The sequence below is a fragment of the Colossoma macropomum genome, unplaced genomic scaffold (genome assembly GCF_904425465.1).
Source record: "Colossoma macropomum unplaced genomic scaffold, Colossoma_macropomum, whole genome shotgun sequence".
NCBI lineage: Eukaryota > Metazoa > Chordata > Actinopteri > Characiformes > Serrasalmidae > Colossoma > Colossoma macropomum.
In genome coordinates, this window is record NW_023494796.1 from 18,018,297 (window position 1) to 18,023,927 (window position 5,631).

The following is a 5,631-nucleotide window of genomic DNA, read 5'->3' on the forward strand; positions in this document are numbered from 1 at the left end:
CTAATAAATTAGCACCACACATTGTGTTGTTATGGATGTCATTGTGTTAGCTTAACTATTTCAAAATCATTACCTCTTTTTTATCTAATCAATACCTAATAAAGTGAAGGTGCTGCTGATGAAAATGATATTAGTAACTTCTATGTTATTTTTTTCAGTTTTCTCTCCGCTTCAGTCACGTCCGATTCCCAATCGCTAGGCAGATCTTCCCCTATCACACTATGCTATCAAGCTAGAAGGGTCAAGTCTAGAAGACAGCATTATCAAAACTGATCAAAACGTAAGACGCAGGCTCTTCACTGCCCAGTCCAGTCTCATAGTTCTTATGAGAATGTGTAATGCTGGAGGCAAGCTCATTTGCATAATTTACTATTAACTTTCCTACCCTCCCACTCAGAGAAAGTGAGGCCAATTATAATATCAGCCTTGAAGGGCTCTGGCATCAATTACATTTTTTTTTAAAGCAAAATATGTGTTTGTAAATTAATTTTTACAGTGTTTGTTTCTTTGTGTTTATGCTAATTTTATATAGCGTTTTACACACTTGCTGCAGAGATAAATCGTTTTAAACAGTTTTCTTGGTTGCTTAAGACTTTTGCACAGTACTGTATAATCTGAGCATGTTAATGGCTCATGTACACAGGACATAAGAGTGAGCTGTGTAGGCCAGGTCAGCTCTTCAAGTCTGCATTTTTTTTTGGAAGAAAGCAGACTGAAAGTAGCATTCGACTGAAATACTTTAGTTACTTTGATTCCTTAGAGTAACATTTGAGCATTGAAAACTATCATTATACAACAAATAGTCTATAGAAGCCAGGGTATCAAAATGGATCAACTGATTGATCTCTTTTTGTTTTTTTTGTTTTTTTTTTAATTATGAATATTGCAAAGCTAAAATGTGGTAATTTTGTATTTTATCAGTCAGGTAATTTTGTATTTTCTGCTACAGTCTTAATTCATGCTGAACAACTGTTCATTATACTTTAATGCTTGTGAATTGCAGATTAGCTTACTACTTAGACTTTTACAGTATTAATATTTTTGTAGGTACATAACAGAAACACTATAGGAAAACCCCAGTAAAGATAGCATGTAATTACTCAAATACATTACATGTACATGACTTAACTTACAAATTGACCAGTTTATCGAAAAAATGTGTTTACTGTGGTAAAATCATAATAGCAGATCAGCAGATCTGTAGATCTATTCAGCTCCTGGATAAATTATTAGGTTTATTAGGTTTATGTCAATAAATCTTCTAATCAATTTTATATCTGTCTTGTCACTGCCTGATATGGTCAGGCGTGCATTTACCACTTTTTCAATTATGAATAGATGTCTACAAATTCTATATTTTAGAATTTGAACGCTTGTTCAAATATGGTATATCATAGAGGTGGGTGTGGGGGCAAATTATATCATGATGGTGCTTAGAGACATTTTTCGAGACATTATGTGTACCACAATATTTCATTTTTTCCTGAGTTAAAACAGATAGAAAAAGCATGTTCAGCATGTCACTTACTATGTTACAGTAAATTCAGTTAAACAGGACTAATTGACCCTGACTACGCCTTGCATTAATTTGTGTGTATGTCACATCTGGATAAAAACACGAAAACGCAAACGCTGTTCTGTTTACACTTGTGTTAAATGTGTTCAAGATGTGTCTCTGACCACTTCAGAATGTAGTGTGAGTGATCTGATCTCTCAAAACAGTCCATACAATTCCATATTTGTGACATAATACCTGTAATACCTTAAAGGGGAAATTCTACCGCTTCTTTAGAATGTCTGTTGAGATATAAGCAAAGTTTAGAGTTGTTTGATGTGAAATGGTGCATCTTAGATAAACAGTGACAGTGATGAGAACCAGGGGTTGTGATGTCTACATAGTCAGTTTATGAACTATTCAAAGCCACCAGGGAACCTACATGTGTCCTCTGAGATTATACATGTAATGTTGATGGTATGATGGAGGTTTTCTTTGGGGACTGTTCACCTTATAACATTTAAAAAAACGTTTTGGGCCAAGATCTAATGTCAGAACGATCGTAACACAATGCTTTAGCCATCAGACACTGGATTTGTAACCAATTCATATGATAACTTACTGTCAGGAAGCTTTTAGAGGCATTAATGCTTCTGATGTCTGGTTCCTATCACCCCACTGTGAACAATTCAGACTCAATACGTTTCTCTAAAACAGAGCATTTCACGTCAAACCACTCAGAATGACTCTGTTTATGTCTTAACAGTTAAATTATGCAGCTAAATTAGGCATTCCCTTGGATGTTACAGCTGTTGATATTGGGTCTACAGTAATGTTCCGTATGACTTTACTTCTGTCATACTGGTATTAGATATGTGCACCTCATAAAACAGGTTAGAAACAGATTAAAGCACCAATCAAGATGATTGGAGTTGGTTTGCGGGACTTTTCACAGGTGTCATAGTGGAAATAAAGACAGCTCAGATTTGTCCAACTACATCTAGTATTGTTATTTATCCAGGAGTTCTGATTTCCTGTTTATTCTATTCACAGTAGGCCTATACTGCTGTGTATATGCTGACTATAGTTTAGCTTTAAAAAACATTCTGATTGGAGCATTAATATATTACTATTGTCACTCATTAAAGCATTCAGAATGCTCTTTCAAAAGCTCAGTATGTATCTTCATTTATACCCACATAGTGAAAATGCACATGACTAAATATGATCTATCTCTTAGTTTCTGTCTATTTGTCTATTTGTCAGGTGCATTTTGTCTCAAAATAATATAGCAATACATCATAAATCATGTCAGTACAGATCATTTTCCAGCCTTTGATGTTTATACTCTTGTTGTTTCTAGGCAGTTCTGATATTTTTGCAAATTACTTCATAGTTCACTTATTCTTCAGAGGCAAATTGAATCAGAATTTTTGGTGATTATAATGTCAGCCACTGACACTGAACGTCAATTCTAAAGCAAGGCTCCAAAAGATTTTTAGAGGTTATACTGGCAGTATACTTTTTAGTGACTAGTATAATGCCCTGTTTTTTGTGTTTATTTAAGGATATTATTACTTGGAGTTAAAGGAATGAAATAAAATCAAATTTACATAATTGATAATTGATGATAAATGATGTAGTCCATAAGTCATGTTTGGTGTTCAGATTTTGCTGGTTTAGTTCAGCGCTGAAGCTAAGAGGCTAATGTTGTAAACAAACACTCAATAGTCACCCAAATCTTTTCTGTAAATACTCCCCCAAAACTCAATCAGCTTAAACCGCATCCAAGTCTTCATTATGGTTGCGCAGACTTGTCGATGAGGACACATCACAACTTACTTTGAAATAAAATGAACAAAACTTCGCTGTGTAGCTGAACGCAGCAGGAAGCCACTTAAGAAAAAGGGGGGGGTGATATGCTGAATTCTGACTCCTGGACAGAATGTGTCATACAGTGCTTCCTTTAAACGGAAGTAAAATTTTTTTTTTTTTTTTTATATTTTGGAATAATTATCATTTTTAAAATCTCACTGAGCATATGTTGCTGCAGTGAAGGCTAGGCATTTAGAATAATGTGTATTTTTGCATTACAAGTGAAGTATGATATTTGCCATCATGTCTTTACTGTCCTTTAGTTACTGCTAATTGAAATGATTATAGAAACATTGAAACATGTTGGAGTGTCAAACTTAGGATTAATCCTGAAAACATGCTTTTAGATGATCCTACATTTTAAGCTATAAATAACTCTTTACTCTTTGATGGAAGCTGCCCTGTGTTGATTTGAAATCAGTTTTTTGTTTGAGCTTTAGGCCCAGCGGTCAATAGCGAAAATGAATTTTTAACCATAACAATTTATACCAGCATAACGTTTGTAGCTCAGTTTTAGCTTTAGAAATTTCCTTGAAAATGAACGCAAATGTTGGGACTTTTGAAATTCGAAGCTAAGCTCTTTCTAACCTACTGGACATTTCTCTCTTTTTCTGCATGACAAAACTGATCGCTTCTTACACGTCTTTTCAAGTCTGTGTTCGCTCTGGTTTTTATTCCTCCATATCAATATCGGCAATTACTGAGTTTGTGATTTGCTTTTTTTCTTTAAGAGCAGAAAGAGACAGATTATTTCACATCCTTTGTAAGTGATGTATTTTTGGGGGGGGCAGGGGGGGGATTGCGCATTGGTGAATAAAAGTTTTGCTGTTTTGTACCTCTTGGATAATCTCTCTTTGTGTGTGTGTGTGTGTGTGTGTGTGTGTGTGTGTGTGTGTGTGTGTGTGTGTGCGCGCGCCAGTGGTTACTATGGAGCGTGTTGCCATGGTTTCGCTCCTAAAAGGCAGGTTTAGTGCGTATGGAGTTGGGAATGTAAGCGGATCTGCTCTGTCAAACATTTCATAAGGTACACACACAGTTTCACAAAGGACTTACATCATGTATATCTTGTCCTTTATGACAAAACTACATGTGGAGGTTGACAGTGTATGAACACTATGCCACACCAACACCTACTTTTCAGCACATTCTCACACACGCTTTAATAAACTGCCTGGGTGCACACTCACTCATGCTGATAGCTCCTAAACCCACTAGATATTTGTCCAAGAGGAAGCCTTTCGAAGAAATAGTTTGTGCTCTGCTCTTCACTAACTCATAGTGAAATGTAACATGGATAATTTATGACGTTTATGCTTTGAGTCATGTTCTTATAGTCTCATAGCAACGTCATCGGCAAATTTTGACAGGAATCGGGCAGATATTTCTCGAGATTCACCCTGAAGAATGTTTTTCGATTACTGAACTGTGTGTACAAGTCACAGAATTCACACCTGTATTAACTGAGTCTCTCGTTTGCTGTAATATAACACAATTCACATTGAGAGCTAGTCAATCTAAAGCACAGCCTCCACACAGCAAGGTTAGTTGTAATTCAGCGTTACAATGTATGTTGCTGTGAAGTGGTCTCGTTTTACTTTCCCACCACATGACTACATGAACACCCCCTTCAAAGTCGAAGAAGTTGAGTACATCAAAATTTTCAATTTCAAATTGCAGCATGAATTGGCTGAGTGGTGACTTCAACGCTATTTTCATCATGGTTGATGATGGATGCGAACAGTCAAACAACGGAAAGCAGATAAACTGTACAAATAAAATACATTTTAAAGTGAATTTTAAACATGTACAGCTGACCCACATTTTATTTCAGCTATATATGAAGGCAAAAATAGGCCAAAACTTAGCTTGAAATGGAATTCCACAAATTATGCAAAATTTCTGCATAATTCAATTGTTAAGATGTAAACAAGCCATCAAGAGTGGTTTTATTTTAAATAGTTAAGTGCAGAGAAACTTGCTGACTCATTTCTTTAGTGGTGGTGCCAGATGTTAACAACACAAATATAGCCATTTTATTTACTACCCAAAATGACTAGTGAATCTATGCTTTTATATATAATATTGATGATGGTACAATAATGGTTATTCTGGAATAAAAGGTGTTCTTTGGGTCTTGTTTTGCCTTACAACGCTCTCTCCACCATGAATGGATTTAAAAATTTCTTTCAAACCAAAACTTTATCTCAAAGGGATCAAATAGGTGGAATTCCCCTTTAAGTTTTAGCACAGATCAAGTCAGT